We start from the raw sequence: 26172 nt of genomic DNA, 5'->3' as shown, positions 1-26172 counted from the left end.
TTGCTTTCTGCTCTGTGCGTTTATGAAATTCTGTATGACTGTTGCAAAAAGATGAAAAAAGCAATAAAATTGTAAATCCCCCCCCAAAAAATAATCATGCTTTACTTTCCTTCAACTGGACTACTCTTAACCTTCCATCATGCTCTTCCCTTCTGCTGTCAGATGCAAGCTTCCACATGAAAGGTGTCTGCCTTATTGCTTTTTCATTACTGTGTTGCACCTCAGCTGTCTCCCTGCAGGATGCATTCAAGTTGTCATGCTGCAACTGTCTGCTTTGTTATCTGCTGCAATAAAAACACAACACACATATTTGTATTTCTGATTTGCGTAAATTGTGAGATATCTTCATCACCATCTGTGCACACACACACACACACACACACACACACACCCACGCAGAAGGTGAGACAGACAGAGAGACAGAATGCGGTAGCTTTAAGAGGGGAGGCGTGGTGCTGCTGTTTTGACCGACTTGTCAGTCCTCCTCGCTCTCCACTATCATTCAGCTGAATGAACAAGCAGCGCAGGGGCATCGGCTCTCTATCCAAACAGCACCGTGAGGAACAATCCGGCCGTGTTTTCCTCCTGACAGGGAAAAGGGATTATTAACATCGAGCTGACATTGTTTCTCCGACACCAAGCTAGAAGGTACGTTTGACATTTCAGTGTAATTCAGCGTGAAGTGAGCGGTACCTTGTGATGGTGCTCAGCCCTCCGGTTTCTCCCTCCAGCAGCCGTGGACGCACAGGGAGCCATGGAAGCACAGATAGTACACGGGCATGTGCATTATGAAGGGACTTTTTCCCTTCTCCTGCATGTTTTCATTTCATTTAAGGATTAAAGAGCAGGTCATGTGGTTTATGGTGAAAATGCGTGTTTGCCAGGCTGCTGTTTTCCTAGTGAATCGTGCCAATTAAGCCCCAGCACCTGATCTGGACCCTGCCAGTCTGCTGGGTGCATGTATACCCCTGCAAATAGGCCTAAATCACGTCAAATGTAACACGTTGACCGCCATCAGATGCATATTGGTTCATTTCAGCTCTGCGCATGACAGCAGGAGACGCTCCAGATTTGACGCGTAATGATACAACCCTGGATTTGGTCAGAGGTTTGTGTTGATGTGTGATACAGTGATGGACAGCACTGAGCCTTCACATTACGTGCTTTGCATTTGACCTCGATATCAGGCGGCGGTGCGTTCACTGGGCTAAACCTGACAGACGTGCAGGTCCACTGAGCGTCCACAGAGGGCGCTGCGCTGTCACCACACAGCCTGCCTCAGTCATGCTGCAAAAAATGTCTATTCATATCATGTGTTGTTTAAATCTCATACAGTGACAGATTCTGTCTCAGTGAGCTTCTCCATCCTCCTGAATTCATCATTTCATTAGATCTAACAAGGATAAGGAGACTTTAATTAACTAGTCTTCATCAGAGGTCTTCATGTTTGCATAAAAACTGACTTTTACTCAATATTAAAGCAAAATACCTCCCCTGATTGATCCTTCTTGCAGTGGGCAGTAAATCCTGTTCTCCTGAGCTATATTTGGCTGCAGCTGATGAACATCAGCACGTCAGAGTGTTTCTTCCTGTAACAGAAAACAGGTGTCTCTTTATAACACAGAGGTCTGAGTATGAAGAATGAGTGAATGAATCCCGGCAGAGGAGATTGGGAAAGACTTGAGTCCTTCACAGTATAGTGTCTGAAGTGTTTTCTGTCCTGGATTAAAGACAACACAACATTCTGCATTTGTAATCAGGAAATGGAGGCGAATTTTTGCACACTTGGGGGCATCCATTCCTCTGAAACCCTGCAGGAGAAGTCCGTTTACAGGATGTAAAGTCATCAAGAGCTATTCAATCTGAAACTGAACATCTGGCAGCGACGCAGCTTTGGGTCATTTGTTGAAGCTTTACAAGCAACAGCTCCACGCTGAGCAAAAAAACTCACCCCCCCTTCATCGTCGTTGTCGTCCTCCTCCTCCTCCTCACCCACAGCTTTGCCTAAGGAGTACTTAGCATCTGCCACATTCCTCCTACTGGATCAAGATCGTGCTGCTTGGGAGCGTTAAGTAAGCCACAGTGATCCTTAACTGTTTATGGCCACAGTTCAGAGACGTAACAAGAGGAGAGAGAAAATCAAAATATGGGTGAAAGGATTGGAGCGGATTATGACGTAGAAATTACATTTTAATCACGCTAACCTGTTGGGAGTAAGTGGCTTGCAGGATTTGACCATGTAAGGCTGCTGGAGGAATTCCCGACAATGTGAAATGCACATACTTGAATAAGCTGCCCACTGAAGCCCACAGACTCTGTGTTAATGGACATCAATGCAGGATGGATTTATTGAAAAGCCCTGCACTATAGCCAGCTGTATATCTCTGAGCAGAGCTGCAATCCACTGAGCTTTTAATGCGCTGTAAGCTTTTTCACAGGTTCAGCTTTGAGCATTAAAATCATACATATAAAACAGGAATCTTGTCTGTTTACTGTAAAGTCGGTCCAGAGCAGCTGTTGCAGCAATTTGGCCGCCGTATTTTTAGGTCCACTGTTTTGATTATGGTGCATATCCATGTCCAGCTACCTGTGTGTTTTCAGAGGGGGAGGGAGGAAAGAAAAATAGGCCTGAGATCCAAGAGTAACAAGGCCACAGGATTGAGGTGCAGTGCTCCTGGTTGTCCCCCTGCTGACTAAACCCAGAGCACAGAACTTCTGTTGTGTGTGTGTTTGTGTGTGTTTGTGTGGCGGAAGGATGACTGGAAGCCTTACTCGGCTTAGGGTGGCTGTGTGTGGTAACCAGGTGTTGGTACGTGCTGAGTCTGAGCTCCTCTGCTACAGTGAAGGGCAGCCAGCAGGGAGAAGACAGGTCCATTGTTCCTAACCAGCCACTGAGGCAGAGGTTTGCTCACGTCTGCCACAGACAGATGTTTTGGTTGGCAGTCGCCTGTGCCATTCACGGCCGTAAGGTAAGAGACTGGTGAGGCAGGGTGGAGGTATGTGTGCCGTGCAGGGAGGGCTTAGCTGCTCAGATTTTTTGCATATTTTATGCAGACTTCAAAATAAGCACACATCTGTAGCTGCTCACTGATTGGTTGTCAGCTGTAGCCTGTAACTTCATCTTCAGATTTGTTGTTCATCAGAGGCTTTGAGCCCAAATGAGGAGCGGATAACATTTATTCCAGCGAGATCCCTCCAATTAAGTACACTGTTCCTTTCTGATAACAGTTAAATAGATACACAGTCATGTAGTTCATTTTAACAGCATTTATGGATTAGATTAGATTGACGTCACCCATCTGTTTCTGAAGCGCTGTTTTGAAGCCAATTGTCGGCGGCGGCCATATTGGAAATGTTGAACTCAACATAACTTCTGTCAACGTAAAGAGGCAGGCTTTGGGCCTCCTAGCCAACAGCTACAGTGATCCCGCCTGTCAATCAAGTCAGCTGTGCCTCTCATTGGAAGACTTGTAATCTCAATATCTTTGAAATTATGGTGTTATGAAAAAATTCAACCCCTGTTCAGTGTGTGCCGATCGAGAAATTAGCTATCCAGATTACACTTGTTTTTTGTACCAGGCTGTAAACATGTTTATTTCTGCTGTAAAGATCAGCTCTTTTGAATTAGTGTGTATGTGGTTTCTTGTACTTCCGGAGCCAGCCTCAGGCGGATCCTTGATGAACTGCAGTTTTTAGCACTTCCAAATTGGCTTCAATTCTCGGGGCCGGAGGTTGCTGCTTGATTAGATCCCTTCATTACACTTAATGAACCCTAACCTCTGCAGAGGAATGTCCTTGTGTCTGCCAAAGAACCTAAGGCTGTCTCAGTACCAGCATTTTAAACTTTGATGTGATACTAGATACTAGATTCTCGCACCTGAAGCCTCAGCCTCACGTTCAAGTCTCCGTTCTCACAAAGGATGGAGAGAAACTGTCACAGTCCCATCTTACAGACAGGACTCAGTCTGATCTCATCTTAATCCACCATGAGCAGAGCACTTTGCGGCATTTAGCAAGTTACAGTGGCAAGGACAAACTTCCTTTAACAGGCAGAAACCTCCAGCAGGACCAGACTCATGTTACACACACATCTGCTGAGACTGTGTTGGAAAGAGGGATAGAGGGAGGTGAAGACAGAGAGAGAGAGAGAGAGAGAGATGATAGTTGTAGTTGTAGCTGCTGCAGTCAGACTCTGAATGTCTCAGAATATGCTTGTCGGGCTCCTTCTACAGTCTAGAAACACATCATATGTTACTCTAAACTCTTCATTTCAACACTCATTGCTCCAAATGTGATATCTGATGAATCATGCGACACTCATCATCACGTCACCTGTTCAGCACTGATCCGTGAGTGCTTCCTCTTCCTCTTCCTCTTCACGGCCCACTTCTCTCTGCACAGACAGGCAGCTGGCTCTCGGTATCTGTGCCGAGTTTCTCACACAGAGGGTAGGAGTCTGGGAGTAATTAGCTTTGAGGGTTTAATCCTATAGTGGTGCGTCTGTTAAAACAGCATTGCGTGTACACTCCCCCTTCCTCTCCTCCGAGTCCTCAGTCACCAGTGGTCATGAACCCCTGAGCCCGAGTTCTTGGACTTATCTGGCACGAAGACATGTGAAAGTAAAGAAGGTGGTTAGTTCACAGGTTTGTTTTTGCAGCAGGAGGTAACCACGTAGATCCAGAACAGTTACTGTGTGAACATCTGCCTGGAGTGTCTAAAGATGGAAATGTGAATGCACTAACCTGATTCATGTAATCCAGTATCTTGAATTAGTGGAGGCATGATAAGTTCACATAGTGGCAGTAGATATAGGTGAAGAACTAAGAAGCTAGCTGATTTCAGTCCTGATTCCTGGGTCCAACTAGAGTACGCAAAGGCCTGATTTTTAAAGGCTGTAATGGTTATCTTGTCAGGTTTTCTGTGGCGTGCGGTATGTTAAGAGTTGCATTGATCTGCTTGAAAAGACATCATGGCTTCACCTATTTTAAATCATGAATACTCAACATCTTCAATACTTGTGATCTGGCTTCCTGCCGCCTGCCACATTTCAATCCAGAGGAGTCGAGTTTGACTGCTAAGATTTTGAGAGTTTTCCAGTTTTTAGACTCTCGTTCTTGGTGACTGTTTGACTCAAGAGTATTTGTCGTCATGTGTGGGGTCTTCCATTTTCTTAATCTGCAGAGATTTGGTGCCTTTAGACAGGATATGGAGCATGGCAGGACGATAACTGGAACTATCGGCACCTGATCAGGATGGGAGTTACACGACTGTGAAGCAGTGAAGTGATAGCATCTGAACAGGAATTGGCACTCTAGTTTTTGTGCTCTGTGTAGTAAAATTCACCATCCTTTGTGGAAAAAGTAAGGGCCGTGTGTCATGTGATGTCTTGTTTCGTCGAGGGAGGAAACCTCTTGTCCAATGGGCTTTGTTAAATCAAACAGGACATTTTGCACCCCTCGCTCTCCTCTTCCCTCCTCTTTAATTTGTCTCTATACTCTAATTTCCTGTCACACATACCCACTCGCTCTGCAGATATAAAAAAATCACGTTATGCAACCGTGAGGTTCGTTAAAATGTCATAAACAGAGGAAGTCACCGCAGCCGGCCTTTGTGAACTTGAGCTTCTGTTGTGGTTTTAGACACAGTAAGGGTTACGATAGAGGTTTGTTTGGTCTGGGTTTCATGAGGCATTATTCCTGTTCCATGGAGGTGTGCTCGCAGTAAAGCCGGTCATTTGCGTCATTAAATGTGCATGAAGCCGGATGATTGGTTCCTTCAGTCATATCAGAGCTAAACACACAGGGAGCAGGTGTTCACGTTAGATTGCCTCTTTAATGTCTCCAGGAATTATTTTGCTATCAGCAGGATGATTTAGCACTGAGGGTAATGGAGGTGGAGAGTATCCTAATATGTCTTCACTTCCCGACAGCTCCCTGCACCCCCTCCCTCTCCCAACCTTGGTCCCTTCTACCCTCCTGCACCCCCTCCAGACAGCTAACTCAATGCAATGGTTGTTTCAGTCCCCTGTCTCCACGCAGTCACAGGCAATTAGCTCCCGTCAAAATAGACTGCTGGACGGAGGGTTGAGACTCCAGCGTCGTGCTCCCGCCCTCTGCAGTTGGCTAATATTACCCTGAGCCACAGAGAGAGGGCCGGATAGGTTTTGTCAGTAGATTGAAGGTAAAGGGAGGCGGCGGCGGGGGGGTTCCACTCGGGACCTGCGCGCGTGCTACCTCGCTTTGCACAAAGCAGCTCTTTCACTGGGGATCTGGAGCACATGTGGAACCGTTTATCAAACCTCCAGTTCGTCAGTCCCCCGTATCCTCTGGGCTGCAGGTTTCCCTTCACCTCAGCATCTCAGATTCACTGAAATGAGCTGGAAACATTGCACCTGGAGGTACTCCTCAAAACCCTCTACTCGTTTATGCCCTTCATGTCTTTCTTAAATGTTCGGCTCTGACCTTCTGTTCTGTCTGCAGCATCACTGGCATGCATGCCTGGTTCATGGTCAGCCTTCAGTAGAGTTGTATTCCTCCACTTGAATGAATTCGTACTCTCTTAAAATTACAGGAACACTATTTAAACAGTAACGCAATGCCAGCTTGACATCATCTCTCAGGATCGTCCCCTAAACTGCACAGCTGGGTGGAGATAACGGAGCAGTGTGGATGTTTATTTTCTCCCCCCGCTGCATACCAGCTTCTTATTTTTAATGGCTATGATATCCAGCTCGGGGGGTTACTTCTATAAAAGGAAGTTTGAAGACTTTCGCCGACCCGCTCGAAGGGAGGCTTGCATGCCACATTTCCCAAGATGCAACCTTTAGATTTCCAAGAGGAAGGACATCAATCAGCAGGATTAAAAATGGTTAGTGTGGCTTTGGTTGAAGACAGTGGGATACACGGCTGCAAACTGAGAGCACAAAGATATCAGCTCAGCTCTCAGCCGAGGTCTCAGCTTGGATTTAGGACCCAAACTTTTTGTTTTGTAACACGCCAAAAGGACCTGTGGACACAAAGCTGTGTAAACTTCAGTCATTATATAGATGCAGCACTCTGTGTCAGAGGTCAGACATGTTTTTGTTGTGAATAGACTCAACATATTGCAGGGAAAGGTGACCTTTGACCTGTGACCTGGTGCGACTGCCTGGCTGGCCCTTTGCAGAGCGCTCATGGTTATATGTTTTAGATTTTGTCAGCTCCTTGCTTTCAGAGTCCGCCTGGATCCATGTGGCTTTGTTTTGCCTGAAACCTAACAAACAAAGTTCAGCCGGTTCCTCTTCAACCAGACTTTCCTCAGAGTAGATTTGATCTCTGTTGCCAAACTGACGACGAATCATTCGGCCCAGATTGTTGTCCTTGAGTTTTTATCATGGATTGTTTGTTTCCCAGGATCAAATCCGTCCTAAATTAGCCTCAACATTACCAATCCAGATGTCCTCAGTGGCCTGACACCCCATTTAATGCCTGGCAGATGGTATTTGTGCTTAAAACAGATTACCTTAATGAGGTCATTTACCAATGAACGGTGCAGGTTTGGTTAAATCATCTGGTAGAGGGTCAAACCAGATCATTGAGTTTCTAAAATCGACTTTAGGTGACTTGATTCTTGTAAGAAAGTGAGTCTCAGGTTTGCCCACAGAGTATCTTTTATAAACAGTGTGTGTCTGTGGATCGCACACAGCACATGGGGCCTCCTCAGAAGAGATATGGCATTGCATGTTCTTCTTTTGGCTCTGTTATTGTAACTGTCAGATCTTCCTGCTCCCTCCCTCCCTTCGTCTCCTCGGTGGACAGGGGTCCCCTCCGCTGCCCTGTGCGGCTCTGTTTGTGTGTTTGATTGTGGGAAAATTTCTCAACTGTCCGTGAGAGTCCCCCGCTCTCTGGGCTGCTTTTTCCCTTGGGGTCCTCCGTGCTTGGAGAGTCAGAGCCCAGCCGTTTCTCTGAGGCCTTCCTCCTCTCAGCAACACAGAGTAGTGACAGTATAAATCCCCATCCAGGTCTTTTGAATCTAAACCCCCATTCCATCTGTTTGTGTGACCTGTCCCCCTTCCATAACAGCCAGGTTTGTCCCCCGTCCTTTCAGTTCCGTCTTTTCAGCGGCCGGGGAACCTTCAGGCCTTTCAGCACAGTGATTTAAAAGCCCTGGCAAAAAGAAGTCCTTACCACTGAATCACTGTAAATGATCGGAGCTGGAGACGTGGATTCGTAAAAAGAGAGTTCTGGGAGTGGACCAGGTCTGTGGTGGGTTTACTTTGGCGGCTCCTGCAGAGTCCTGCAGATAGGTGAAGTTTATAGCTCTGAGCTTGCACTTTTGTTAATGAGACCGGCTCTGCTTCATGGACAGTGAGCCGTTATGACCAAGGGAATTACCTCATTAGAATAAGTTTGTGGCTTTCATATTCTAAAGGTCGTTTGTGATTGTGACTCAGCTGCGGTTGGCATCAGTTTGCTTTCATTTTCACATTTGGATGTTGGCACTGTTTTATTTTCACTTGTGTTTCATGGGATTCCCCTCTTTAAGACAGGGTTCATGTCAGTGTCACTCGATACTGCACAGACAAATGCATCATCCATTGTTTGAATCTACCATTCATTAATCCTGTTATGTTACTCAGTTAACTATCATACTGAACTCCAGTCCTTAGTCATGTAACATGTCCATGCGCTACAGGTGTTGACACTAAAGAGGTGCATTCCCACAAGAGTTCTGGGGTCTTTTCTGGGGACCCTGTTAACTGCAGACTCTCAGCCGGATGCATCCCTCATAAACGTCTTTAGACGATCATTAAATATCTGATGAGGATATTTTGAAATCTTAATAAAAACTAAACTAGTTTGCATTCCCAGGAACTCCCTCTGTGTTTCAACAGCTGTGTAAACTCCACAAACACTGACACGTTCAGCTGAAGGTCTCCAGTTTACAGGGTCACTTTTAAAACCGTAACACCGGGAGAGACGCATTCACGGTGGGGCTGAGAGAAGACTACTGTTACAAGCTGCTAAATCAAGAGAATCACAGCTTCTTCTTTTGAAAAGTACACACACATTCAAAAAAGATAGAACAAATAAAAACTAATGAAGGAAAGAGAAATCAAGTGAATCACAGATGTGTGTGATGTTATTGTGGACGGCGGGCAGAATAAAAACACTGCGGTTAATCTACCAATTAGACACGTTCAGCATTGCAGGCCCCGCCCCCCAAAAGCCCTGGGACCTTTGAAAAGTACTACAACCCTAGCAGGGGCTTTTTAGGGGGGAGATTATCTATCCCTGAACTAAAGTTAGACCCTGGGTCCACCGATCGAAACGCACGTAGTTCCGGGGTAAAGTTCCTCCTGTCCAAAAATGCCTAAGGTAAAGACTCTGGGGTCAAGTTGGGATGAGTGTCTTAAAACCTGTCTCACTTAATCCAACGTTTACTGGGGAGCCTGTGATGGAAGCAGCGGATCAATCATAGAAACAGGAAGGTGGTGACAGCACAGCATGTTTCAAGTCACATGACTGACATTGCCCATCCTGCAATGTGACTATTGCATGCACACATCACAGTTGTGATGGTCAAAGAATATGATCAGCCCTACTGACTTCAGCAGAGAGCGTCCTGGAGTCACTCTACCCTCCCCGTCCATCCTCGTTTGTTCTGTGGTTCCTTCGGTTTGGTTATTTTGGGATCTGTTTTTGTAAGGCTTACTGCTTGTTATGCTGTTCCTCCTACACTGCATATGTACAACCTCCAATCCCCACCTCCACAGCACCAATGCCATCATCGTTTCTACGATTCACTCTGCATGATTTGCAAATTCAGTGCTCATTTCCCAACCCTCGTGTTAATAAAAGCTCTCAGACTCTTTGAGTTGCTTGTGTTTGACTCCACTGACCAACAAATGTAGAACTTGTATGACTTCACTGAAGATAAAACAAGCCAAACAAACCTTCCACCTCCGTTCTGCAACTGTAATTCACAGTACTGGTTTGACGAATGGCTTTTATCACGGTGCTTTAAGGCTGCAGGACTTAACTAAGATTTAAGATGTAGATTTACCTATCCTCTAGTCTTCAATCATAATAATCTTATCCCATCTTCACCTGCGCCGTTTGGAGGCCGTACAAGTATAAGCTAAGGCCTGAGGAAGAAATATTGTTCTAAACGTACAGGGTTACACAAATTCTCCCCGGTGATCTCACATGTTTCAAAGCGAAGACCATTACTAAACCGTAAAACATTTTATACGCTCAGCAGCGTCATAATTCTCGCTAAGTCTTTGGGATTACTAAATTTGGCTCCTATATCTTCCCATGCATTTCTTTCCAATCATGTAATGACTTTATGGTTCACTTCAAAGCTCTTAAGTCCAACAGAAAGCTGTGACGGGCACTTTTAGCGTTTCCCTCAGACTCACTCTGCGTCTGTAATGCATCATCTGACCTCACTGCCATCTCGCTGTGTTTGGGGTTTTGTGACGGATGAGCAGATGCGGTTAAGGATCAGAGAATGATAACAAATGGCCCTGTCCTTTTTTGCGATCGAGTAACCAAACAAACACAATCTGAACGGTGGACCCGAGCCACGGATCCTTCATCCCCGGCAAGTTCTTTACAAAAAGTCCTGTTCGCCCAGCGACAAACCGCGCGGTTGGCAACAACTGAAGCATTCAGAGGCCGTATGAATAGAGGTCTGTCTCAGGAGAGGCTTGTTGAAATGGGGCCTTTTTGCTTTCATCCCTCCGGAGAGGCAGAGTGATCTGGAGCAGGTTTTTGAACTGGCAGTGCACTTCAAATGGAGCGTTGAAAGGCAAGGCGTTTATTTGTGCTGCTTTATAAATTGTGTCTTTATCCCAGATTTAGCATCCGTGGGTGTTCTTCATCATCCGCCCCTCCCACCCGTTATACACTCCTGTTATGTTTACAGTCACCTGTGGAGCTTTGTCTATTCACCTCCTCCTGCTGTAAATGAGACATCCTTTCTTTTTGATCACGACGGATGTGAAACAGGCTCTCGTGCAGACTCTGAGTCTTGTTTGAGTTTTGCAGACCAAGAGGAAGCCTGTCCTCCTCCTCTGATATCCACGCCACATTTCCACATGACAAACATCTCATGTGGACATCAGGTGACCCCCTTGGTGCTGCTCCCTTGGTTACTGGGAACAACCCGCCTCCCCCTCCTCTCGTCCTCCTCCTCCTGGTTCCTGCAGCCTCTCAGAGCAGTGGGCTGTTTTTCTTCTCTCTTCACTTGTGTAAACCAGGAGACTATCTGCCATCAGCATTCAGGAAGTGTGGGGGTAAACAAACCGCAGGAGCCAGCGGGGGAAACTCAAATGACCCAGCCATGTCCTAGCAACCATGGAGAGGAGGTTATTTTTGGTACTTTCTGTATCTATGAGCATTGTGACCATACAGGTTTGTTTATGTTTGTTTATGAGTCCAGGGAAACTTGTTTGTGCACTTTTGTGATGACATGGGTTGAAAAAATGAAGCTGTGTTCAGTTTCTTTTACAATTTCAAGCAGTCTCTTCCTCATCCTCCCATCGACTTATTGATTGGTTATGCATGAAGTTCTTTGCTATTGCGATCATCATCATCATCATCATCATCATCATCATCATCATCATCATCCAGTACCACATATAGTCTCAATGTGCTGCTGATGGTGTTTTCTGTGGCCTTAAAGAGACGGTTATTTCAAATGAAACTGAAGTGAAATCAAGAGTTTCTTGAAATCATGCAGAGCTAGAACAGAGATATCAGAGGGACAATATGAAGCCTGAAAATGAGCAGAATACATCCTCTTAAAACAAACCTGACCTTCCAGCCAACAGGTGTTAAACTATAAAGATCAGGTGATGGCTGGAGAGGTCTAACGTTTGGCTTCATTCCATTAAGGCAAAGCTTAAGGAGATGAAATGCAGTTTATGTTACAAAATATGTTCTTGCAAAGGGGAGAAAAATCTGCATGGCCAAGCACATCAACATCGTGCATTACATGAAACCAAACTGCACAACCAGTGACCGTCTGTCTGCTGCTGCAGGACGGTCTTCCTCCTCCTCTATCCAAACTTTGCAGCACGTCCTGTCAGTCAAAAATGGCAAACCAACGTGGAAATCAGCAGGAGAAAAGCTACTTAGTTAACTAAACGAGGTGAGGCAAGGTTACATTATGATGTGTTCAAGGTCAGGTCAGAAAGATGACTTATAGGAAGTACTGTCGTCTCATTTGAACAATCCTCATCCCTGCTTCTGAGCTTTGCTGCTTACTGAATCAGTTGAATCTGGTGGCTTTAAAGAATCCAGAAGAAGGGTTGTGAAACGGTGACAAAATCATCATGTAGTGGGTTCCTGGATCAATCACCGGATGCATGACATTGCAGCCTTTAAAGCCTGTTTTATGGCTGCTCGCTGAAGCTATCTACAAGAGTAATCCCAAAACAGCTTTTATATATATGTATATAGGTAATAAAGGCATTTGTTAACAAGGCGTCAGGTTTAAAAGTAGCAGAATAACCCTTTAAAGCTCCCAGAGTTGGATATCTGCCCTCTCTCTCTCTCTCTCTCTCTCTCTCTCTCTCTCTCTCTCTCTCTCTCTCTCTCTCTCTCTCTCTCTCTCTCTCTCTCTCTCTCTCTCTCTCTCTTTCTCTCTTAACAGCTGAGATGAGCTGCCCATTTCCATGTAGCATCAGGCCCTTGATATTTCCTCAGGCAGTGATCCATCGAGAAAATGGCTTTTTAAAGTCCATTATCACCCCACCCCCCCCCTCCCTCTCTTCACCCCCCACCTTCACATTGTCCCGCCGCCGCGGGGATTAGCCGGACCATGTAGCGTGAGGACTTTGAAAGATATTGTGATTATCAGAGAGGGAGAAAGAGGTGAAATGGGGAGAGGGGGGTCAAGGGCACAGTGGCACTGATGCACCGTGCCCTTGACCACATCCACTGGGATTGACGTGGGGCGGTGGGGGGTGGATTAGAGGTATTAGGCGAACAGGCCAGACTCTTGGTGCCGACGTCAGTGCTGTAATATCACCCCATACAGACGTTCATGTCAACCATCCCCCACCCACCCCCCCTCCTGCTGTGCTGACTGACAGAATCCCTTAAATGCACAATTAAGTACCAGTGATTGGGGATATTAAAATGGCACACAGAGACGTGGACTTCATCTTTTGAAAGCTGACATTTTGGAGAGTAGTTGAGCCGTCTTTATACGGAAAACTGTTATATATGTTTGTGAGGAAACACTAAATGTGCTCCCAACCCGTTCCCTCCCTCCCTCCCTCACACACTTCTTCTCTTCCCTGAATCACCGCCGCTCTCGTCCTGAGCCCTGATCCCTGCCAGGTTGTCTTGACAACAGGCCGCAGTACAGAAACCAGCGGACGCTTGGGGAGCGCGGCACTGTGAGGCAGGAAATCGTCAACATTTTTTATCTCTCACTCCCCTGGTTGTTGCCGAGAGAGCAGCTGGAGCCACGTAAGAAAACGGAAGCCTTAGTTTTTCTATCTGGTCTTTTTTCCACCTTTTGGAGCCAGAGATAAAAAACACTCTCTGGAGTTTGCACAACTCAGGCTTAACTCTGAGAGTTGATCACAAGTTTCATAATGATTTAATGTCGTATCCGTTCTTATCTCTCTAATATTAAAGAATCTTCCATGATAAGGCTTTGATGCAACTTACTGGCCCATCAGAAGCAAACTTTTAAATATCAAATATCAGCATCCATTAAAGTTTGCATCATACATAATGGATTCTTGATATATTTATCTATGTCAATGGATTCAACGTCCCTGCCCTGCATGCACATCTGATACCAGAGCATATATCTGATACTAGAGAGGTAAGTGAGTAAAGTAAAAATGTATTTATATTAGGGATGGGCATTTCAAGCCAAATACTATTCGATAAGAATTTGCATCTATTCGACGATTATTCGAATAATCCCCCCGTCCCGTCCCATTAACGTCCCGTTTGTGTGGCAGTCACGTTAACCAGCAGCAGGACGAGGTGCAGCTAGTAGCAGGCACTGACAGCGTCTGTCTCGATCGTCACATCAGTGTTTTGGTTTGTTTACATTTTACCGTCATGCTCAGTCTCTGGAAATACGTGTGTAGTAGTGTGAGATTCAGAAACGGAGAAAATCACTCGCAACTGCCACTAATGTTTTCTTCTTCTTTTACTATTTAAGGCAGTTAGCATTCTTCTTCTTCTGTTTGCACACAGTTTTAAAACGCTCTATAGCCACCATATGGTGGGAATACCGTATTACAACCAGGCACCGGTAAAAACGATGAATAACTGTACTTTTAAAATAAAAAAATAAAAGTAACTTACATTTTTACAAACTGAACGAATATTTGAAAATTGTTGCCTATCCCTTATTTATATAAGACCTTTAAAAAGCTTGGTTACAAAGTGCTTCACCGGCACAAAACAATATAAACAAGCAAGATAGAAAGAAAATACAGATGCAGAAATAATCAGACAAACAAAGCAATAGACCAACAACCGTAGACCGGGGCGTAGATGGAAAAAGTCTGGTCATCTTTTGTTTTATGGAATAAGGGACGAGGAGTTCTGAAATGTAACTGGGGGCGAGACCATGCACCTTGATTTTGGATTTAACAGAAAGCCAGTGGAGTGATGCAAGAACAGGGGTGATATGAGACTGAAGGCTGGTGTTTAAGGTGATTAAGTGTAAGCGGTGTGGAGATGATTGACTTAGGCAGGTGTAAACGGGAGAAAATGAAAGTATGAGTTAACGTGTCAAGGTCCGAAAGAGAGCATTGATCTGATTTGGCGATATGTCTGAGCTGCAGGAAACAGGATTGGATGAGTATGGTGATATGATGGTCAAAAGTGATTCCTAGATTGAACTGCAGTGGTGAAGGTGTCGGTACAGCGAACATCGATTTTGGAAGCTGAGATCCGCTGAGAAAGCCTCCATGTTCCACAGGTTTGGAGAGACGTGCTGGAGCACACTGGAACCTGATGAATCTGTTGTTGCCTTTTCAAAGATGACCGAGCACTCCATTAATCACTGCTGAGTGAGAACACATCCGTACATTCATGTCTAGCACACATGAATGAACATACTTTCACACGTCCTTCCCCGTCAATACCTCGCCTTCCTGAAATTCCATCCCCGAGCTCGAGGAAGAGGAAAGGGATCTGCTGATCAGAAGGGCCTGCTGGTCTGGCCCGTGAAGCAGAATGGAGGGAAGAAGCCCTGCTGTGTTTCATTTGTGTACGTTGGGACATTTAAACACAAAGTCGTACACACACACACATTCACTAAGAGCACAGATTACAAAGTATTAAAACAGACGCTGGTCATAAATTTGCCTGAAGCTTTTGGCCTCTGGTCAGTGGTGCGCTGAACATTTCCCAGACTTATGCTCGCTTCCTTTTTGTCTTTAAAATTCACATCAACTGAAAAACTTTATACGCAGAGTAAATCAGCTGTCAGCTATTTCAACGCAGGGTATTTTTAGCCAACATAAGACACCTTGTGAGCTCTGACTTCCTCTTTTCCTCACGGTCATCCCTGTAAAAGTAGAACACTAGGCCAAAGCTGAGTAAGCTGTTTGGGCCCCGAAGGAACCGTACCCTTCAAAAACGAGACCGCTGACAGAGGAGGAGGTTGAAGTTGATGCTATTTTCTTGTACTGTCATTGATCTGCTCCTTTTCTCTTTTCATCCCGCCCTCTTCAATCAATGCTCGTGATTATTGAGACAGCTGTAATGGACTAAAGAAAGAGATGCGAGGTCGCTGAGTTCTCTGCCGTATCACTCCTTACATCTCAGAGGGCAGCTGGGCTAACCGTCAGCGTGCACCGCGGAGACCGTTGTGGTCATAATAATGCCAGCTCTCACTCCAGTCCCGCCGTCTCAGGAGGACAAAAAAAAAAAGGCAGACTCATTGTTCTACAAAGGAAACTAAGGTTCATGGAGAGGAAAAGCTGCGGGGGAAAAAATGCTGACCCACATTTTTGCAGCGGCATGCAATGGGACGGCGAGTCGAGGTCCAACCTGACCGTTTAACTTAAATAGCATGTAATAGGAACAATGTGTGTTGATTGTACGCAGCAAGAGCAGATGTGATTAACCCAGATCTGGACTCCGGCGGTCAAGGCTGTTCTCTCGGAGCAGGTTTTCATCCTGTAGAGGACAAACAGTCATTGTGTGAAGTTTTCCTCATGTATGACCTGCACAACACAACACATATTTGAAGCATGAGGATGGAGACATCTGCATTTAATATATACAGTATACAGAAACTACATGATGCTCATAGTTTGGCTGTGATCTTGCTCATGGGATGCCTCACCTGTCTGCAGTTATTACACCCCTGAGGACACAATCTTAGTGAGTGCAGGTCATGCTTCATCTTCTATCTGGCAACCCTTGCAGTTGTGTCTGTGACCTTAATTTTTCATGGTACTGGAGTTACTGACCTCTAGTAATTGAGCATAATCCTGTGTGAATTTGCAGTATCTGTAACTGGCAAAGTAAAAAGTTCAGTGCAAATTCCTCGCCATAATTTGCCAAACACGGCCCGTGCAAATCCAAAACACTTTGTCCAAGCAAATCTGCATCTCCAGGGTTTGGTGCTTTATTTTGTATCTGTTCTCTCGGTGCCTTCAAGATGAGAATTGTGTAGACTGCATTGGCATTTATGAAAAAGCAGTGACAGCATTTGCAAATTTGGACGACTCATCCTGCAACAAAGCATGCAGAGTAATTTTCAGAGCTTGAATTGAAGGTCAAAATGATTAGATCCTCGTAAACGGGAAACAGTATCTGTCCAAAAATGGGCTCAACAGTCGTTATGTGGTTGCCTAATTTCCAAATTCTACCCGATCTGTGTCCGGTTGGTCTCCAATCCGTCAGAGCACCAGATCTGATAGTTTTCTATTCTAGTCAGTGTGTTAACTTCCACTGGATCCGCTCCGTTGAACATGAGCTGAAGTTTCCCCGGTGTCTCCTAAAGGATGGAGTGGCTAAATGAGCTGGTTTGAGTATAGGGAGGTTCATGTGTATCTCTCTCTGCTGTGTGTGCTGCGTTTGCAGGAGACACAATGTAAATACATAAAGCACCATGCTGTGCAGGGGGAGCAGAGGTGGAGGGAGCTCTGTTGAGGGGGCTCATTGTGCACCGATTACCCACAAGAGGGGGAAAATGATGCTGTTGATTAAAGCCAGCTGAGCCCGGGGCAAGCTCCTGGAGCTGCATTGGAAGACACACGCCCAGCACCACGTGCCGCTGAAATCCATCTGGCTTCTCAATGACACCCACTGACAAGCCAGTTCTGCACGCTTGTTCTTTTTTTTGCTGCTAAAATTGTACACATACACACCCACACACCCACAACGCCTGTGAAATCAAGCTAACACACAAGACTCTGTCCTCATGAGAGTGCAGTTTTTGGCTGGTGGACATCAAACGCACTCTGACCACTTTGCTCCCACAAAGGTTTGTGTTGCTGCACTTATCATGACTCCTGCATGATTTAACACAAAGTCCGAGACTGCCGTTTAAATAGGACAGACCCAAACTCATTCAGCTTCAACGTCAGAATAAAGGACAGTCAAACCAGCATGTTCAGAACTCACAGTGAGGAGTTAGAGCAGAGGTGAGGACAGTTGGCTTTTCTATTTCTTAAGACAGAAGAGAGCATACAAGCATGAATGACTCTGAGAGGAGAGAGATCAAAGTGGTCTAACATTATCCCGACATGTATCCTTTGTTTCTCTGCTACTCTGTTACAGCATGCTCTGAGTTTGAGAGGGGGCATTTCAAACAGCAGCAGATAATTTCCCTGAAGAGACGGAGGGAAAGCAATAAAGTGAAAGTGGCTAAAATTAGGGATGCACCAATCCTACTTTTTAGGTCCCGGTATCGATACCTGGGCTTTGGTATTTGCCGATACTGATACTAGCTGATCCAATCCTGGTATTGATTTAACAAACTCTATTCCTTAATAGGATAGGGTTAGGGTTAGATGAGGACAGAACCATGTTTTGGCAACTTCAGGCTTTTCTGACTTGATGGTGAACTTTACCTGGGTTCCAAGTGCTAAACCAGAGGCTGGAATCCCTTAATTTCAATGATCCGGAACAATTAAATCCAATACCCTGTCAATTTTTTCAAACTTTGAATCCATTAAACAAAGGTTTCTTGCTTCTTTGCAGTAGACTACAGCTCATGTAAACTTCCTCCTTTGGGCTTCCATTATGTTTTTCAGCGCGACCGCCATCCGTCGAAAACATTACCGCTGCACATGTTGCAAGTTTCCGGCGGAGTTGTTAGCAAAAGAAGCGTGACATGCACTAAACTGCAGAGCCTCTGTAGTTATCCTCCATCATGCTCCACATGGCAAAAATGCACAGCCTGGCCAGCACTGATGACGTAGGAGACGCACATGGCTGTTGTAAACACAGAGAAGCACAGAACTGAGATGAATGGATCGGCACTATATATCGGTCCTTTGTCACCGATATCTGAACTAACTTTTTGAGTCAGATCTAGCAGATATCCAATACCAGGATCGGTGCATCCTTAGCTACAATCAACACCTTCATATTTAAGTGACACAAAATATTTGTATGTGCAGCGTCTCTTTTTAGCTTGATGACATCTCATTAGTGTTATTTTCAGCAGCAGACGTTTTTAGTAAAAAGAGTTCTTGTGTCCTACACGGTGGATGAAACAGCAGAAAAACGCATTTGGCAGCTAACTGACTAACACAAGGGTAGGTTAAGAGCCAGACAAGTGTTTCAGGGTTTGGTGGAAACCAGAAACAGAACCAGAAAATTGAATATTGGACAAATGTTTGCAAGTAACAACACTTTGCAGCCAAGAGGAAAAAATGTATTGCAGGTTTAAGGAGGAGCAGATATTCACAGTTTAGGCTCTGCTAAACCATATTTGGTGATTATCAAGATGAATTTATTGATATTTTCCACCAGATATGACGTCAAGGATCAGATTGACAATGAAAGTCTTACCAGGGGCTTCCACCGGATCCATGTCAGGTCCATGCTCAGTTCACTACAACCTGGGTTTATTTTCATAGTTTGAGCCTTGGTGTCTTTATACTAACACGGTCAGAGTTTGCTCCACTGTTTAGTGGTCGGAGAGGATGGAGATAAAGACGAAGTGTTCCAGAGGAAAGGTTGATGTTTGTTTTTCTTTTGCCGCCCTGGTGCCTATTTGGCATGTGCAGCTCGTAGCAGAGATAGTTTTGATGCAAGATCTCTCACTCCATCCGCAGCAATTTATTCTGCTTTGTTTTGTTTACATGTTCCTCCTGGTCGCTGTTGCACATGGGCAACTCTCAGCAGAGATGTTATTGATCTGAGATGTCTCACTCCTCAGCCTCCACCAGCCAATTCCTGTTCTGGTTGAGTTTAAACAGAAACTTGTTCTTTACTGTGAGTCATCGTTGCACTCAGAGTGAAGAGTTCTGATGGAGGGTTATCTCCTCTCACTTGGTTTGTTGACACAGTGTTTGCCTGAAAGCTCCCCGCATACAGATCTGACTTCTCCTTATCAACCAAAACAGCAGGGAAGTCCCTGAAACTATGCATATCAAGGACCGTTTTCCCCGGTATGTTCCTCTAAACCACCACAGGAACGTGTTGACCCAGCAAACAGCAGCGTAATCCATGTGATAATCCACCATGAGGTCACTGAAGACACAGTGTAGTAACGGTTAGGGAGCCCCTCCTCAGCTGGAGAGCAGGATGTGGCAGAGGACTCTCTAACTGAGGGGGATATAAATCAGTGTAACAACATGTCCGACCCTTCCCACTGTATAAAAGGCAGCTGGCCAGACAAACTCTCTGTGTGGTTGAATGGAACATGAGGCACGTGTGCTTGAGTGATGCTGCAGGGTCAAAGGTCGGCTGTTATTTGGCTCTGCAAGTTTCCTGCACATGGTTGAGGAGGAAAATCTGGCTACATTTTTTTGTGGGATGGTGTCAAAGATGAGCCGCCTCTGCTGAGATCTTTGGGTGTTATCCGTGGAGCTGCTGTTCTCCTTGTCACCGCTGTAAATCACACTCGCTGTCTTCAACATTAGGAGGTGATAACTGCTGGATTTGTGTTGAAATGAACAGTGGCTCAGCGCAGACCGCTGTGACCTGCTGTGTAGAGATAAACAGGAAATGTTTGTTATCATCCTGTCATCCATGCAGCTCCAGAGAAGCGCAGTTCAACACCCAGCCAAGCATTACATCCACCAAGAGAGAGAAAGAAAGGAATTAAGAGAAAAAGGTCAAAACATGGCAGCTTGTAATTTTATTCTTCAGCAGCACTGCTGTGGCTTTTACTGGGTTGGGTGGACCCATTATGGTCAAGCCAGACCAAAGGCTTTGGGAATAAAATAAGTGGGCTATTTTTAGGAAATCCACTTCCTTTGGTTTGTGATAAAATCTTTGGAGAGAAGATAGAACTCATTTCCCTCCGTGGCTTCAAAGGTTCGGTCAGTTTCTTGCTTTTGCTGTCGCAGCACAATGCTTCTTCATAATTACAACCTGCTTTGCTTCCTTACCTTCCGTATTAAGATTCAAGCTGATCGTAGCTGATAAAGCACAACCTATAATTAGCTCATTACAATTTGGAGTGCATGTTTTCTGTTTGTGGATTTGAAACCTGCAATTTTGGTGGAGGCAATCAATCACCTGCACCCTCACTGTCATGTTGGCCTCAACATCAAATGTCATTTTTAAACTATTTCGCTGTTCAGTGTCCACAGTGTTACTGGAGTTCTGGTGAGCTCATGTCATCTCCATGAAATATTCCAATGTAGGCTCATGCAAATGTTGAATTGCACTGACAACACCACCAACCTCCTTGCAGGTTAACATCCACATGCCTGTGCTGGTTTCTCATTGCTCTGGTGGAGTGGTCATATGCCAGTTTAACCAGACACAGCCGACATACAACTTTATCTCCATTTACTACATCAACATACTGACAAACTGTGCCGTTTTATGAAGTATCATTGGTCCTGTGCTTGTTTACATCCAGGTAGTAGAGCATTATAGCTGTAGCCATTAACCGGAGCTGCAGCCCTTGTGAGTGGTGGGTGGCTGTGCAGCTTGGACACAACATATACTGTGTTCTTGTTGGCGCACGTTGGGTTAACCTAAAGTCTTAATATTTACCTTTCCCCAAGATAGAACCAACAGGAGAACTCAGACTTTATTTAAACTCTAGAGAACATGTTGATGATATCACCCTCAGATTTTTTATCACTGCAAGAGTCCATATCCCTTGTATAAGGAAGTTGTTCTTGCCACTGATACTTCCTTAATGTTGCACAGTGAATTGATGTTAGGTTTCTGTAAACAATATAACAAAAAGTAACGTCTGGACTTTATTTTTTTGTAAAGTGTCTTGAGATAACGAGTAACAAATGATAACAAATGATTGACTCGATGTTGGAACACTGCGTTGGCGTTGTGGCTTCCTCTTAGCCTCAATCAAAACTGAAACAACACAAACAACGATGACCAAAGGCTGCTCTGGTTTCTGCTCCATTGTTTGAGTTTCTTTTTGTAAATGTAGCAGGATGGGAAGAAGTTTCAACAGAAATAAATCTGTAGTCTTGAAATGAATCACCCTGCAAGATATCAAGTCTTCTGTTCAACTTCTCAAAGTGTCTTCCGGCTTCCTGTGTGTGTGGTTGGCATAAAATTTAATGACCTATCCTGTTCAGTCGGCACTGTTGGTGTCCAATGATGGTGCCACTGGGTTCAAAGAGTTTCCAACCCATAACAAGAGGTCAAAGGTCAAGACAAAGGGCAGAAGGCCATGGACGCAGACAGCACCTGTTCACAGGGGGGCTTTGGTTTAGCAGAGCGGATGACTCCCAGATGTTTTCATGGTGAAAGTCATGGCCGTGTGTGTGTGTGTGTGTGTGTGTGTGTGTGTGTGTGTGTGTGTGTGTGTGTGTGTGTGTGTGTGTGTGTGTGTGTGTGTGTGTGTGTGTGTGTGTGTGTGTGTGTGTGTGAGGTGTAATGAGTGAGGTTGCCCCCAGCAACTTCTCTGTTCAGAATTGGACTAGACCTTTGAGGGATGTGAAACCTTGATTTAAATAGTTTCTAATGGATCTTAAGAAGGGCCATTCTTACACCTGGAAGGGCTCACATGGAGGACTTATCCCCGGTTCAGTCTGTGGTCAGCTTATTCTGAAAAGTCGCACCCTGAGAAGATTGGTACTTCAGAGCACTCTCTTTTGAATGGCAGGATAAGAAAGGGCAATAAATTGTGATGGCTGAAGTTGCACTCTGTGGAGCAGAGTCCCCAGGTTGCCAATATAATAGCAACTGGAATATATAAACCTTGCCTTTGAATGGAAGCATCTGGAAAAAGAGCAAGGTCCCTCTTTCAGTTTTACTATCAGTCTTTTTTTCCCATCAGTATTCTCCATCGGTCTTTATTCTCCTTTTTACGGTGCACACACCTGGAGTCAGTGCGCTCGAGGAAAGACCTAAAAGAAGTGATGCATGGAAAGGAAAGTGTGATTTTCATGTGCTCCTTTTGTACTTTCATTTAATGTTTCTAAAACATGAAAATGTGACTTTTAATGGAAAAGTTGGCTGCTACAGGTAATGAAACAGGGTTATAAAGGCCTGTTCACTTCCATATCTCTGAAATTAATATATTTTTAGGCGTGTTTTACCTCTTTGTTGATTGCAAGAGGACAGAATGATATGGTTGACTATACAGTGATACCTTTCAATACCACATGCTTTAAAACAGTACAGTATCTGTTATTTTTACAGTCATCAGATAAAAACTAAAGTTTAAGAAAGACAGTCATATTTTTTGTTGGCAAATAATGACATGTTGTGAAGTCTTTTTGGCGTCTCATAAAGATGCACATGTTGCGTTTTTGTCTGTTGCAGACTGACTGAGAGAAGAGAGAGACAGTAATATCCCCTGAACCCTATTTTGTGAGTTATTGATTAAAAAATTGTCATACTGAGATTTATTTATGAATATTTGCAAATATAATTTATTCATTGTGAAGTTGGATTGCATATGAAACATATTAGTTTCATGCTTTTGTGGACAAGTTGTACTTTTTAAAATTTGAATTCAGCTTTACAGAATAAAGTGAGTATTCATGTATTCATTAAGATTTTGTGAATTTTCCCTGAGTGAATATAGCTCAGTGTTCTTATCACAGAGTTCATATTTTGGATTTATGACAGCCAGGATATTGAGTCAGTGTTCTAAATGGAAAATATAATGGCCTCTGGTTATCACCAGTCACTCTTTTTTTTTTTCAAACTACAACTGATAATGTGTTTGTCAGACCCTGATTTATAGAGCTGATTGATCTGATCTGAATGCACAAGCAACGCTCATATTTTCTGCCCCGCTTGAAATCCGGCAAGATCCCAGATTTAGTTTCCAGTGAGTTGAAATTAATCTGACTTTATCCAAAGTCTAATAGTGATGTCTTTCATGCCCAAAGATCAAGGCATTACATCATTTGCCAACATGATGAAGCTGTCATGACTCAGTCAGCAGAAAGTCGGACCTTTGTCCAAACATGACCGCATTTAGCTGGCACATATCCAGGCAGACAGCAGGGGTACTGTTGGGACGCATGTGGCAGGGGGACCTTTGACCCTGCCCAGTCTGCCTCAGGGACAAAAAGGACATTCAGATGTTTAATACTCAGCGCTCAATTCAAAAGTCTGGTTGGAGTACTTGGTTTCTCTTGGTACAAGCAGGTGAATTATATGTTTTAAGTACAGGAAGACGTACATGATACCAGGAGAAAGTAAGAATGTGTACAGGAGGGGGTAAATAATGTGACAGGAGCAGCCGCAGCCATAAGAACGTACTAACCTCAATTAGATTTATGGTTTATGGCTGGACTGTCATTAGGCCACGTTTGTAAGGCATTTGAAGGATGGATAGTATAGCACTCCCCGCTATCATGATTTATAGCTAACATACAATTACGCCATGTATAAAAATGTGCCCTCATGTTTATGCTGTCAAGAGTTCAGGCTTTGTGTGGCGGCGGTATTTTTCTCACTGGCAATTTATCTCTGTGCGGGCGTGAAAGAAATGCTTGTGTGCAAAGTGCTGTCACAAGGAATTCCTCGCCTCAACAAAACAAACTCAAATGAGAGCTGCCCGGTCAGGAGAAACCCGAAATAATACATTAAGGAACAACATGTCGTAAAACATGACTGTTTGCCATGTTTGCTCTGGCAGCTCGGAGGAGGAATCTCGCCACATCACTTCATTGACAACACTGGAAAGATTGCTTCAGACGCCAATATCTGCAGTTTTAAACACTCCTTTACAGCCTCTCCTCAGCTGCCTGGTATCAGGTCTGACTGTGTGAAAGGTCTGGTGGAGACAGAGTGGTTTATGTGCCGGGTGGAGACCACCTTAGGTGACCCACTTCTCCTTGTCCAATATTCCATCCACCTTTTGTCCAACTTTCCAGATGGTGCCAAGTTCTTCTTAACTCCCTGCTTGCTGACAGAATGTTGCATGCCTCAGTCAGACGGTGAGTGTCTCTGCGCTGGAGTAGTGAATTTTTCGTACTCAAATTTCAGTCCCTGGATGCTCAGTTGAGTCTTTCATCCACCTCCTCAGTGGGTAGAGGAGGATGTAGACAGCAGCTCTGCAGGCTTCACCAACCTGACTGACAAGTGACGGGCAGGTTGTCTGGAGCCTCGTGTCATTCCACCGCTCGTACTGTTCTGCAAGGAGGCGAGCTTACAACTGAAGTGTCAGTCTCACTTGAACACACTGCAGAAGGTTAATCAGTCATGGCATTCCCATCCAGCGTGATATAGCATGGGTAAAAAACAAACCTCACTGGAGTTTACCCAGGGGGCAGTGCAAGTTCACTGAAGCCAAAGTCTGCAGAGGCCACAATCTGCGGTCATGTGCCTGGCACACAGAGTGACAATATGGAGCTGCAAATGAGAGTGTGCGACTTCTTTTGTTCATTCTTTCTGCTAAATGCACGCCGAGTGAAAACAAACAGACCTTTAACAAAGGAAAGTGGAACAGATGGAGTGATTGGTTTGTTGGATTCCCTCCTGCTTCTTTTTAAGGGAGCCTGACATTTATTCAGGCCTTTCTTACCGCTTTGTACCCATGACAAGTTATGCACTGTTATTTGGGAAGGATCCATGGTGTGGTGAGCCAATACTTACCCATTCATGTCAACCTTTGAAAGTCAGACCAACTGCTCTTGTTACCTAGCAAGTGGGAAGTGAGGTGCCGAATGGAAAGACTGATCTAGTTTGCTTGGAAAGGTCCTCGAGAGATGGATCTTAAAATAGATTCTCAAGGATATCTTTGAAAAGATGCAAAACATGCATTTCCTTGTGCATCTAAATCAACCAATCATTGATATCTGACAAACTAGGATGGGTGGAAGGTCGACATCAGCAGAATATCATCCAATTGTTGTTGTTTTTGTCACAGCCCTCTCCATGTGCGTCAGTCAGCTAATGTAATCCATCATGCTGTGATGGATGATGCTCGGGTATCTGAGGTGCACTTAGCTCAGCTGGTGAATGAGCTCGGCCTATCCCTAAGGGTAACTTCCCCCTGCTTTGGGGATGGAGATATCACCCTAGAGGCAGAGTAGATGTGATGCAAACCTAACTCTGACGCTCCACAGAAAGAGAAAGAAAGAGGGAAGCGGGCAGTGGGAGGAAGTGGACGTCATGGAGATAAGCTGGGTCCGTCTAAGAGGCGGGCTAATGGATGCATCCCCAGGGCTCGCTCAGGAATGCACCCAGGCATTACCGCCAGCAGCTTGGTGTCATCTGTCTTGTGTCCCTAGAGAAAGATGACACATGGTATTATGGTTCCTCCTTTCTTTTCTCTCTCTCTGACATATCAGCGGCTCCAGTTTATTTTCCTAAGACTGCACAGTAAATACCACAGTTGCATAAAGGATGGCTCGTGGTTATTGTATGGGTTGGGGTCTATGCAGCGGAGATAACATCTGTGAAATGAAAACTTGCTTTCGTTCCATGTATTTGTTGCCAAAAATAACTTCACAGTCCGCTTTCATAGAGGCTGGATATATCAGTCTTACCCATATCAAACAATCTTACATAAGCTTTATGAATATGTGCATACGAGTGCAGAAACTGTAGATAAGGGACAATGTTT

General features: G+C 44.7%; 1 protein-coding gene across 1 annotated transcript in view; it reads left to right on the top strand.

Annotated features, from left to right (window-relative positions):
• Nucleotides 1-397: 397 nt before the first annotated feature.
• Nucleotides 398-26172, top strand: part of daam2 (dishevelled associated activator of morphogenesis 2) — a 125000-nt gene continuing 99225 nt past the window's right edge. The window contains exon 1 of the mRNA XM_034675073.1: nucleotides 398-648. The gene's annotated coding sequence lies outside the window, so the exon portion shown is untranslated. The remainder of the gene's footprint in view (nucleotides 649-26172) is intronic.

Source organism: Notolabrus celidotus, chromosome 22, assembly GCF_009762535.1.
Source record: "Notolabrus celidotus isolate fNotCel1 chromosome 22, fNotCel1.pri, whole genome shotgun sequence".
Lineage (NCBI taxonomy): Eukaryota > Metazoa > Chordata > Actinopteri > Labriformes > Labridae > Notolabrus > Notolabrus celidotus.
The sequence above is the reverse complement of the archived record's forward strand: the minus strand, read 5'-3'. Positions and strand labels throughout refer to the sequence as shown.